General features: G+C 34.8%; 1 protein-coding gene across 1 annotated transcript in view; it reads left to right on the top strand.

Annotated features, from left to right (window-relative positions):
- Positions 1-14,108, top strand: part of LOC115887784 — a 299,678-nt gene that overhangs the window by 252,237 nt on the left and 33,333 nt on the right. The window lies entirely within an intron of this gene.

The raw sequence follows: 14,108 nt of genomic DNA, 5'->3' as shown, positions 1-14,108 counted from the left end.
TTGACAAAATTTAAACATTTTTTTGTCATGTCATTCTTATTATTTTTTTTTGTAGTAATAGCAATGGTAGGTGGCATTTTTTAATATTATACTCGGTATTATATTATGATATATTAAATAAGACATTACTCAACACACACACACACACATAATAAAAATTGTTAAAACTGTAACAAAGCCAGACGATTTTTCAAGAACTATGAATTTCAAACTTTTTTTGGCATTATATTGTACTCGTATAACGATTATTATAATGTTCCTAAATTACGGTATGGCTAGACGAATTTATAATTCAGTAAGCATTAGAACACCCTTTTCCTTTAGGATTAACTTTCTAATTCTCAATTGTGCCTTACGATTAAGGGACAGAGACCTTGCTGAATTACCATATTTTTTTCTCACAACATCTCAACAACCCCATTGCATAAGCGTTGTAAAGTTAAACGTGTTAACAAGGTATTATAGCCACAACCCCACTGTTACAGTTATTAAATTGAATAATACAATAAAAACTACCCTATAACTAGCACTAACTTTGTAATCTTCTTATAGGAACTCATGCTTGTAGTCACTATCATAAATATAATTTTGAACTATTTCATCGATAGATATATATCACCTCTTTTTTTTCGAAATATGTTCAACATCAGTATATTTTTTATTATGTTTTTTATCGAGTACCTAGTTTTTTTATTTGATTTATTCAAATCTGATGAAATGTTTAAAAAGAAATGTCAACAAATAATCATATTTTTTATTACTCGATTTGAATAATAGAACCCCAACGTACAATTAAATATACATTGAAAAATATTAACCGCATTTTGAAATCAAATAAAGATTATATTTATATGATGATGTAGATTTCAGACGGACTGTCATACGGAAAATGTAATGGTTACAGGGTTTTTTTATGTGTTTTATTTCAATTTTCAAGCCACACCCGATTAAGCAGTATTTTTCTTAACAAATAACAGTGAATAGGTGCAGCGGATATTAAAGAAAAAATGTCTGGGAAAGCACCAATGCCGTTGTCGTCATTTTCTTTTGTTATATCTAATCTCTCACACATACCTGATAAAACCGAAATTGTTCAGATTAGACCCGAAATTATACAGGGCGAGCAATAAATATGATTTTTCAATACCTCGAACTGCGCATACGTATATGCAGCGTCGCTACGTCTTTCCAGTGTTTGTCTTTGGCTCTGAGAGTTGGATACTAATCAGTCATTGGCAAACCGCATTGAAGCTTTTGGGATGTACTTATACACAGAAAAAACAATAAGGAATTTTCAACAATAGTCTTATTATTGAGAGCAAACCTATTCATACAAACATAGTGCAGTTAATAGAAATATTATTATCATTATATGTAGATATATAGTTAAAACTGACAACATTTTATTATTCGATTTAGAACAAAACATGTTCAGTAAATAAAAATATTCATTTATGGTAAACTGATCCCTCTAATTAAATGCAACTAACAGTTAAAGCTATAATGAAGTGGGATGAATCTAATGGTTGCTGGTATTGTGTATGCAGGACGCCTTCTAAAATATATTTTACTTATTCTTTTTGGTGGGTTTTTTGTGTTGTTTTAATGATTGAAATGGAAAATACATATCTTTTGGATAGAAGATTTGCACTACTTAGAGGTCGAATATGAGTGGGAAAACACTGAAAAAAGAAAAAACTCGAACTAGCTACAATTATTGTAGTCGAAACTGTGATAGTTTTTATGGTTGTTTAGTGCCTAATAGGTGGCCTGGGTCAAACTTTAGTTTAATAAGAAGAAAGAAGAAAATATAAGGTCTTTTATTATTATATCAAATGTAACACTTTATTTAAACAACTAGCTTGTACCAGCGACTTCGTTCGCGTCGAATTAATTATTTGCAATGGTGATGATAAAGCAAAGCAAGAATTTCCATTAACATACAAACTGGACAAAATTTTCTCACATTTATGTCAGCATGAGAAAAAACAATATGGCGATATTATTATATAACTTGGTAATATTTGAGGGGTAGTTTCATCTCGTTGGAATTTGATTTTCGAAAAATCCGTTTGCCAAAAATAAGCTTTTTACGCAGAAGCAGTTTAAGCAGAATCGTGGTTAAGAAATTACCGAACTTTTTGGAACACCCTGTATGATTTTTTAAAAAAATTCAAAATATGTAAAAAAAAACAAATAAATTATGCTTGTCCAAGCGTTTTCCCGAAAGACTAACCGTTTCTTAAATAACAAATATTGTAATATTTGGGGGGCGTTTTCACCCTTTTGGAATTTGAGATTCGATAAACCCCTCCTTATCGAACCTCTACACCCCACAGTCAATCCGTTTGCAAAAAATCAGCTTTAAACGTCAACCAGTTTAAGCAGAATCGTGATTACTCAATGGTCATATTTTATGAAACACCCTGTATAAATTTATAAAAAATCTTAAAATATGTATACAACAAAATAAAATATACGTGTTTAAGAGTTTTTCCGAAAACTCACCGGTTTTTAAATAAAAAATATTTTAATATTTGAGGGATACTTTCATCCCCTTAGAACTCGAGTTTCGAAAAATCCCTTCTTATTGAACATCTACACCCTAAAGTCACTCTGTTTTCCAAAAAAACGGCTTTTTACGTCAAGCGCTTTAAGCAGGATCGTGATTAATCAATGACCAGATTTATCGAAAGACCCTGTATACATTTTTAAAAAATCTTAAAATATGTAAAAAAACAAAATCAAATATACGTGTTTAAGTGTTTTTTCGGAAACTTGACCGTTTTTTAAATAAAAAATATTGTAATATTTGAGGGGTGGTTTCACCCTCTTGGAACTGGAATTTCGAAAAATCTCTTCTTATCGAACCTCTACACAGTCTACACCCTAGAATCAACCTGTATGCCAAAATTGGGCTTCTTACGTTGAGTGGTTTGAGCAGGATCGTGATTAATCAGTATGTAAGTCACTTAAGGATTTTATATATTAGTATAGATAATAAAAATATATGAAATGAAATATAGTGATATATTAAATTAAACATGGAAGTAAAGTCCTTTCAACAACAATAAAAGCTTAATTTCAAGACATAGTCAAATTGCTTCAAATAAGGTTAAGTTCATTCAATATCATATAATATTTGCAACAAAAAAACACTTCAATTGAAATCCAATTAATGTTATCGTTAAATGATGTATTGGAAACCAATGAATTCTTGTAGTTGAGAAAGTGATAGTGTATATTCCGAAAGCAATATCATGATACATTTTTTTTTGAGGGGGGAAAATCTTCGAAAAAGACCTGCCTGATGTCTGACGGCAGGTAGTGTGGGATTTTTACCCACTAAAAACCTCTTCTAGTTTAGTTTTGCCAGTTTCGTGAGGAACTACCGGTAGGTATTACTTCCCATTCTCTGGCTATTGTCTTAGCTGCGTTGCCAGTTGTCCAGTCACCATATCGGAGATAAGCTTCCAGGGGTCTTCGCTGGCCAGCATGAGCCTGAGGAGGTTATCAGGGGTAATCTTTTCTTTTATTTGCACTTCTGTGGTAGTGCGTAATTCCTGCCATCGGAAGTACTGGAAAATCCCCACAGTAGTTGCATTCCGGTGTATCTTCCAGCTTGAATCTATAGAAGTAGGCCTGAAAACAACCATGTCCAGTGAGTAGAGCGAGGTGGTAGTATAACCTCACCATGTTTTCTATCGATCGTTTAGTTCACTGAGCCACTAGCAACCTATTTTGCCAACTGTTCAGCGTCTTTTGTCTGAGACGCTGAACAATATCATGATACAGGAATGGAGAAAGTAGTGTATCGTTGGCCTAATGATATTATCTTTGTAGATACGGTACGGAGTTTTCTCTGTATATATGCTTTTAAACGAGTCCACGGATATTTTAATGACGAATGAACCCATCCGAAATTCTTGCACTTTATTAGGATACATCCTGTATAGATAGGAGAGACGGTCTCGGGTCGCTTATGGGTTCCGAAAAGTCGATGGCTTGGCGTGGCGTTTTGTTTGATGAGCCGGCGAACGAACGAACCAACCTGTCGATACAAAGGTGTGTAGTGTGTAGTATGCGAGAGAGAGCGAGAATGCCGCGGTCATGGGAATCGCAGACGCAACTATTTTTAGGGCCCCTCGGATCTCCGATCGTCTGCACAGTCTGCGGTCGCACACTTCAACTTTTACAGATCCGGAATTCGCATCAAAATGAACGATTTTCTTGTTATTTTTGAGTATTCTAAATAGGACGATTAAATATTTAAATTGATATACAATTTCTGTTTGTACTTGATCCGTATTGTAACTTCTTTAACGCCTTTTAATACAGAATTTTTATCAATAACATTTCTCATTCTTGCATTGAGTCTTTGTGATGTAATTTTCTGGATTTGTTTTTATTATTTCACAGTTTTTACTTGGTCAACCCATATTTATTCTACTTCAACAAATTTACTTGTTGTTTCTGCTTGGATCTTCTACCTGTCTGTGTCTAGTACTATTTTTTCCTTTAACTAGAATAGTTTTTACAATTACACCATCACTTCCTCAATTTTGTGAGACTTTTATATAGCATCATCTGTATCTCTTCCACAATAACTTCTATGACGTGATCTTCTTCGGGTATCAGGTATAGGTATTCCTCATCCACTATTTGTGTTAGGTTAGGTTAGCCTTGTATAGATCCATTCCATTTTAACACGCACTAAACCAATGAAAACTGAACAACAAACAAAAAACGTAATATACAAAATACCATGTGAATGTGATAAATTTTACATTGGTCAAACATCTAGACCCTTAAATGTTCGAATTAAAGAACATAAAGATTATTTAAGAAAGGGTGACTTTCACAAATCTAATGGTGCGTTTAGACTGTTGAAAAAAACAAGAGTTGCAGGGGCAGTGATTAGAATTAAACACGAGAAAATAGAGTAAAACTTAAATTTATTTTAAACTAGTGAAAAGATACAGTTCCTCTTATAAATGCTAGACAACAACTAACTACTTTCTAACACACGCATCTGGCGAAACCCTTAAAGCCATTGCCAAGAGACACGCAAAACGCGATATACTTAATACCATGTGAATGTGATAAATTTTACATTGGTCAAATTAAGATAAGGTAAATGTTCGAGTTAAAGGAACATAAAAGATTATTTAAAAAGTAAAAATATGACTTTCTTTAAATCTGAATGGTGCGTTTAGACTTGAGCACGCACGCACTGATTCTCCGCGAATGCTCAAGGGTAAACGGCTGTGCGCGCACGCTCACTCTGAATCTGTATGTGCGCGAGCAGCCGCGAACGTGAGCCGTCTGGTGTCGGTTTTTGGTCCGTGCTCAAAGGGATTTTATATGTGCGCGAACGCTCAATTTGGACAGGCAATTTGTTTTGTCTGCGTTCGTGCGTGCGTGTGTGACTTTTTTTCGTTTTCTTTATTAAAATTATGGAGTGGATCAATGAATCTTCGTTATTATTAATTGAAAAATATGAAAAGTTGCCTATATTATGGGATGTTAAACATTCTTTGTATTATTAAAAAATCAAAAAAAAATATATCGCATGGCAAAACCTTGTAAATAAAATTAATATTGAATATGTCGATATTAATGAAATTGCTATTCTAAAATTTGTATATCTTTTGTTCGTAATTTTTTGTATTATTAAATTTTGTAAATATTCAAAGTCGGGCCTGGTCATTCTTGTAAAGTTTTTGAACTGATCATAGCCCTCCTCAGACACTAAGTTGTTGCAGTATATTATATCGATTTCTAAAAATTTGGGTTTGCCACCAGCGACGATGTTTTCGATTTTTCTACTTTTTAATAATTAAGCTGTGCATAACAATGACTTTCGCTAACACAACTCTGCTGTTCGCGCACAAATGGATCACTTCATTCGTCGAAAAATAAGTTTTTAATTTGAACGGAGCCGAGAGCGCGAACGAATGCCGTGCGCGCACGCTCAGCTGGTGCGTGCTCAAGTCTAAACGCACCATAAGATTTGTCAGCATTCGTGGGACATAGGGCACAGAATTGATTTTAACAACGCCAAAATTATAATGAATGAAACGATAGCCTCTAAAAGAAAAAAAAAGCGATTTTTTAATACTATCTAATAAAAAACAGAATGTCAGTGGTTTTTGTAGTCGTATCTGTTTTAAAGAAATTAAGGTTTGACTAAAGTGTTTTGGAATAGTTGCATTTAGATATTTTAAATAGTTTTTTTCTTTGTTCTTTGTATTTTTTTGCTTCCGACGATGGAAAGAAATATACTTTCCGAAACGTTAAGAATTTTTTTTGTCCGTTAGGCAAATTTGTTTATTAGTAGACCACTGCTGACAATTAGTCTCCGTTGAATTAACGCAGCAGTGTTTACAGAAAATAACTATTTTATTTTGTAGATTTTCTTGCACTGGCGTAATATCCATATGACTTTTTTGGAGAAACCTTCCTAAGTAAACCAAGTTGAGTTTTTTGCATTTTTTCCAAATTATCTTTTAATTTCCTGAAAACCTCTTCAGGATTTTATTCTATTATAGAAATACGGACAATACAGTAGATATCTATCGTTCGAATTGCGAGTTGTTTTTCAGTTCACATAAAATATAAAAATGTACTTAAAGGTACTCTCGTACTTTTCCAAGTTTTTCGAGTAACATGTACCCATTTCTTCTCTTTCCATGTGAACCTTATTAGAGTATTAAAATACTCTGAATCAGGAAAGAAGACGATTGCATAATCATATTATTTTGTAGTAAAGACAATCGATTTACCATTTCAAATGTGTTAGAAAGAGTCATTCAATAACATGACCTAACTTCATTATGTCATCAGTCGTAACCTCGTGACCTTATCACTGACGTACGTACGTTTATATTTCGTATAATTTATGATATTATGCAATCGTCTTCTTTCCTGATTCAGAGTATAGATCAAGTAGGTAATAAATAGATCAGATTATTTTAAAATCCATTTAGACATTATGAAATGAAGTGAACCATCAACACAAATAGATAGTAAATTTGTATTTGTTGTAAAATACTAAAGAGCGAAAGGATTTTTTGTTTTGTTTCCCAATCGTTCATTCATCTTTCTTCGCACGTTCTCTCGCACCGAGACAGAGAGACTACACTCTTCGCAACCCAGATTCCGCCGCAACTCTCATCATCATCAGGCCTTCCGAAATCCGGCTCGTATCACTTTCCCTTGCGACAACGACGCTCGTCGGTATCGAGGTCGATTCGTCTGTCTGTCTGTGCCAACGCCGGTGGTACCGCCACCGCTGCCGCCGACAAGTTCCTGCAAGTCTGTCGCGTTTCGCGGAAACGGTTGCCCCATCATCAGTACCAGAACGACGACGGACGTCATCTCGGTCGAGGGGTCTGGGGTCTTCCCCGATGTGCGTCGTTAGTATCGCGATTTGAAAGGTTCGCTTACGCATTGGTGTACCACCAGACGTGGCTTTGTTGTCGCGGCCTTGTTTGCGAAACAAGTCGAAACAGATTTTTAGGTGCAGGTGTCAATTCCGGATGTTGTGTACGGAGAATAGATACCAAACTAATCGATACGACGCTTTTTTTAATAGGATATTAGATATTTATTATTTGGAGGAAATGTTTATCATAAGTAAAGAAAATTACAGAATTGTGACGACTAGAAATGTACTAGCTACTGTTTTTAACGGTTTTGGAAGATGGTACTCCATTAACGATTGACGATGATAATATAGTTTACAATTATATTGACGTTAATGCAGAAATTAGCACACTTGTAAGGGTTATTTACGTCTCTACATACTATTTTATTTTACATCTGTTTATTTTTGTTAATAGCATAATATCAAAGATTATTGCTTTACGTATAGTAACTTTTAATTGATCTCTATTATTTTGGTCCAAAGTAGGTAAAGAATGAAAAGTAATAAAGATGTTTTGTTAGACAGTTTTAGCGCTTAGAAGTTGTGCCTAGTATGCATGCAACTTAGTAATTAGTATTGTTAAAAAATGTCTATAACTATGTGGCGGATTCATCTATCCAAAAAAGTCCTATGGGTATTTCGCCACTGGAAGTTAATCTACAAATAAAATAGTTATTTTTTGTAAACCTAATTAAAGTTATCAAATTATCAAGTTAAACTTCAAAATTAACAATTACTACCTGATAACAATTACTTAATAAGGTAAAACCAAAAACCTTCAATCTTTCTGTATGATTATATTTAATTTGTTTTTAATTTTTACGTATGTATGTTATGTTTATTTATGTTGTGTTCTTTAAAATCAAAGAAGCGATTGCCATACATTGTTAACATCTACAGATGCATGAGCAATACATTTATTTTTATTAGATTGTATTAAAAAAGCCTCATTTATTTTTTCTTTTAGAGGCTATCGCCCCTTTCATTATAATTTTTGCGTTGTTGAAATCTAATTAATTGATAATCGTACTATTTTATCTAAATATTAGTAGAAATTCGGAAAATTAGCAATGAATGGCAATGTGAAATTTGTGTTGTTCAATGGGTCTCTTCAAATAGAACCTGAAAAATGAAAATTGTATCGGGAAAATTGGGGTTTTCCCATATATTTTCAGAAGTAATAGGATTTTTTAGATTTCGTAACATGACTGTGTAGGATTCTTTAAGATTTTTCTCTAATTTAATCATTTTTGTGTCTCTACTGGTTTGAGAGATTCCTCAATGGCACACCGTGTATAGTATATCAGATTATTTGTACTACTTAGTGTACAAATCAGTAATAAATCCTGAAAAAAATTGATACCTGACTAGGCCTGTTATTTAGATTTATACAGATATCCTAGATTACTCCATAACTTCTTTCGAAATCAGATTTCCAGTACTTATCTAGTCCATTTTATCAGTTTTTTAAAAATAAGTAAATTCCCTTAATACCACTGACTTTTAAGTGACTCGACCAAAGCATTCAGCATTAAGTTCAAGTTTTATGTTGAATGACAATGTTTCTACCCATAAATACAATAGTATCCGAAACCATGCATAAGCGGATTAAAAAGTACTTAGTTGTTTAAAAACATATATTTTATCCAAACAGTAGGAAATAAAACATTGTACGTCATTCTTCTGCGATTAACTTACAATATTCCGTTTCGTTCCGTTCTAAAACATCTTATAACGTAAATATCTATTAGCAACTTGTCTCCGCGGACTCTTAATCCAATCTTTTTTAAGAACAAACCATTTGCATTGTTTTATAGTTCTTCGAACTTTTGCCATACCATCACCGTCGCCATCCGCATGGGCGTTTTCCCGTTCATTTCTTCTTTTCCTCTTCTGATCTTCAATTCAATTAGCGGACCATTTTTTACAGTCGGACTTTTATGACGTTTGTGACAAACATGGCAACGCGCGGCCATATATAGAGGCCCAAAAATGCCGGCGCCTCTCGATAAAACGGCGCGCCGCGTGTAATGAAATGACATTAACCTCTACCGGGGCGCAAATAAAAGCGGAGACAAGGCTTGGCGCGGCGTTGCCAGTATCGACATTATTTCCCAACATTGCAGAGCAATAATTTTACATGGGTTTATTTTTTAGAGATTGTTATTATTATATTAAATAATATATATATATATATATATATATATATATATATATATATATATATATATATATATATATATATATATATGATACCAAGGGATAGAAGGCAATGAAAAAGCAAATAATCTAGCTAGGAAAGGAGCGAACACTCCACTAACTGGACCAGAACCGTTCTGCTTTCCAAGTGGTAACCAACTCAAGGCGGAACTCAGGAACTTGGAAGATTCCATCCGCAACCTGGAATGGAAATCTTGCAATGGTCTAAGACACTCGAAGAAGTTTCTGAGGGCTTATGATCAAGAAAAATCACAGATCTTCCTGGGTCTGAGTAAGAACAATCTTCGGATTGTCACGGGGTTTTTAACAGGACACTGTCTCCTCAATGGACACCTCAGTAGATTGAAACTAAGAAGAAACGGCGAATGCAGATTCTGTGGGAAAGATGGGGAAACACCAGTACACCTCATCACTGAGTGCGCCGAGACGACAACCATTCGTGCCATGAATTTTGGTACGACTGATATTGGAGATGGAGAACTACCCTCTATAAAACCGTCCCAGATACTGGCTTTTGTCAAAGCCCTGGGACTGTATGATGAGTTATGATTCAAGAAAGGGGGACACAATGGATCTGTAAGGTCGAAGTGATTAACCCCCCTCCCACTCATTCTAAATTCATTCTAATATATATGATCTCGAAAGTAATTTGACTTCTAGTGGTATTACTAGTGATAATTTTCTACACCACACCGCGCACCGACTCAATTATCATATTGTACTTCCAAACAGAATTTCATCTTAAACCAAGATGTAGTACCGCGTAAACGTGGCAACAGCGGTCCGAACTCGTGGGAACTTGGCCGTCGTACGCGAAGCGCGTGGGTTCGGAGCGCGAGTCCCACGCGCGTCGGGTACCACCTCGCAGTACCGCGAGCGGGCGACCGGCTGACAAAAATCCAGGAGTACGCGCCGCAGATGGTACGGAGAGCGGCGAGGAATGCCTGTTGCGGCGGTTTACGCGGATGAATCATCTCGGCGACGAGATAACTTTGCACCGTAAGCAGATAATCGTCGAAATAGTCGTAGATAGCTGAGTGGGGCGCTTATCCGGATCATCATCGAGCTTGTTAAGTAGGAGAATTGTCTTTGATGTTTCGGTACTGTATACAGACACGTAAATCATGAAGGATTTAGGTGCTGAATTTCGTGAAGAATTGCCGAAAGTGTGATGATATTTCTTTTTCTTAACCAATAATTGAAACTAGTACATATTCTGTTCTTTTGATTATAATATCAAATTAGTTTGTTTGAAAGTAGTAGACAATGATGTGACTTTTGAAATAAAATATCTTCTTGAACTGACATATTGTTTTTAATTTTGAAATTTGGATATAGCAAAATATACGGAGCTAAAAGACTAGAATGATATCATCAAGTCATTAATAGATATTTACGATACAAGTGAGTTAACAGCATCATTAATATACGCGTATGAAAGTTGCAGTTGGTGTAACCACACAAGTATCTTAATGAAGTTAACTTGCGTGTATTGTACAATATTTTATCTACGTCAAACTATAAAAACACACAATGAATTTTAAAAAATTATTGTACTTAACTATATACCTATCCTAAAAATCAATTACCTTAATACCGTCAGTAATCGCAATAATTTAAAAACTCAATTTTTTGAATTATTGCGATTCTCAAAACACATAACAGGCCGTAACTCAAGAACCACTTTAAATATTGAAACTTTTTTTTATTTTCAAGATCGGATATTTTACAATATGTTTACATAAGAAAAATTCGAAAAGGTTGTTTTTTCCATTCAAAAATTGTAAACAATCCATGCATTTACATTTACAGCATAGCAATTTTCAGCAATCGTGTAATATTTTTATTGATAAAGGTTGTAGCAAAATAAAAACACTAAATCACCAGGTTTTCACATACTGTCTACAAAGAAAATACAGCAGAAATATTAACAAAGTTCTTGAAAAAACTACAATCTATTATTTCTAATAGATTTCGAGATATCGATTTTTGAATTCAGAGTTCTAATAGCGCGACCACTATCGAACACCCACTCAATTCCACTTATTTTTACCAAAAATGCAAGTGTTTCTAGCTTGCACTTAAAAAAATTCAAGCTATAGGGAAAATTATAACGACTCGTTAATAAATAAACAAATTAAGTACCTATCACGAGACGTAATTAAATCGTGAAGCTGAACGCATGACGTACACCTTTCTCTAGAATTTTAAGTACTGACAAAGGTATTGATTGGGTCGACCAGTTAACTGCGACAAATCTACTATATCCCCTTCCACGTCTCTTAGCGATGTACACAGTTTCTCGGTTTATTTCATACGTTTGGCAACGTGTTTACTGCCCTCTCTTTGTTCAGTACACAACCAAACCAAACCTTTGCCAGCCCTTAGTAGTATAGCTCGCTACTGGCCTATAAAACAGAGCACCGAAAAAATGACGTTAACAGCAGAAATGGATTTCTGGAGAAGAGCCGCTGGAAAATCAAGAAGAGATCTTGTCAAGAACGAAAGAATACGGGAAATAATGGGAGCTAAATCTACGATTTTTGATGTTGAGAAGCAAACAGTTGATATGCTACGGACATGTACAAAGGATATCAGATGACAGACTCCCAAAACAACTGCTAAAATGCATGCCTCAAGGGAGAAGCAGAGGAAGACCGAGAACAAGCTGGTGAAAAGGAATTAGGAAAGAAATGAAACAAAGGCACACAGCTTGCTGATAACATGTGGCAAGATAGAGAAAAATGACGGTTAGGAGTCGGAAAACGTCGTAGAACATCGTAAATCGAATGTATATATATTTTATATAAAAAAATATAAACTACAGAGCTGATTTTTTCAGCTTTCAACATAATTTCTGTTTCGAAACCTGGAAACAGAAATTATGTCGAAACCAGAAACCGTAAACCTCGTTACATTATGTCTCGAATCGTTGGCTGTTTGCTATGCTTCCCAATCGCATTAGCTGGTCAAATTTTGATTTTCATCGGGGGATTAATTAGTTTTTTGGAACAATGGGACTAAGGAAAATCGGTTATACACGCTGGCGACGTCGATTTTCGAGAATTTGTGTCGTTTCGATCGAGGTGAATTACCTGATTTGAAGTGAAATTGACGATGATTTGGGTATTTTTCGGTTTGAAGCCTTTTAGTGTTTTAGATCCGGTACTAAAGTTTTCTGTCTTCATTTTGTTATTAACATTTAAACAATTAAAGTTTTACAAATGAAGAAGATGTGTTAGTATCATGATTGTAATGATACGTATCGATAAATTTAGTACCTTCAATACCTCTATTTTATTTTTGGAAACTAAATGGCTTTTGAAAAAAAACTAGTACACATAATTGTAGGTGTCATTACTGGAAACTGCCCGTGGGGCCAGTGAGATGGAAGACTACTGCAGAGAATGCGGAGAGGAAGAAGAAACCATAGAGCATCTGCTATGCCACTGTCCGGCACTGGAATACCGACGCCTTAAAACTTTAGGGCAAGGTTTTTAGAGGAAGCAGCAGAAGCCAACATCAGCGACATCGGGAACTTTACAAAAAGCTGGAAGTGCTTTAAGGCAAAGAAAGAATGAGAGGTAGGTTTGGTACAATAATACAGGGGTATCGCAATGGGCTATATATAATATTAAAATCTTCAAATATGAATATCTATATCGTTTTTTTGGTGCAAAATTCGGAAACAAACAAAAGATATCAACTGAGAGCATATTATGGCATTTACCACAAAGCTTCTAATCGTTGAAAGGTGGCGTACCTAATATTGTTGATGTACCATCAAGGCTCGCAAGACATAATAACCTGAATCATCACAACACATCTTCCATTAAAGTAAATTCACTATAATAAAATGTTTTAATTTGTTGTTACTCTAAGTAATATAACAAGAACTTGGCGATTTTAAAAGATAAATTTACAATGAATATGTAAATTTACTATGAGATATATATTTTTTAAATAAATTCACAAGGAATATTGGTGAATATAAAGATATATTATGACATATTTTAAAACCATCTAAATCTGGACACAACGCTGAGGATTACAGGCCCATTGCACTCATGAGTGTTTGCTACAAATTGCTGGAGAGACTTCTGTATAATAGACTAGCACCAACTATCTTAGAACAGATTCCTATAGAACAGGCCGGTTTCAGACCAAACCGAAGTTGCAGCGACCAAGTTCTAGCGCTGACAACTCATATAGAGAGGGGATTTCAAGAGAAGAAGAAGTCTGTGGCTGTGTTCATCGATCTAACATCGGCGTACGATACGGTATGGCGAAAGGGAATGGTCCTAAAATTCATAAGGGTGATAAGGGTAAGCTAATTGCACAACTACTAAATAGCATGCTGTCTAGCCGGAAGTTCCAAGTTCACCTAAATGGAATATAGCTATATAATTTAAATGACGGATTACCACAAGGATCAGTACTGGCCCCGCTCCTTTTCAAT

Source organism: Sitophilus oryzae, unplaced genomic scaffold, assembly GCF_002938485.1.
Source record: "Sitophilus oryzae breed Bouriz unplaced genomic scaffold, Soryzae_2.0 scaffold_637_pilon_pilon, whole genome shotgun sequence".
In the NCBI taxonomy this organism is placed as follows: Eukaryota; Metazoa; Arthropoda; class Insecta; order Coleoptera; family Curculionidae; genus Sitophilus; species Sitophilus oryzae.
This window is presented reverse-complemented; position numbering and strand designations above follow the sequence as displayed.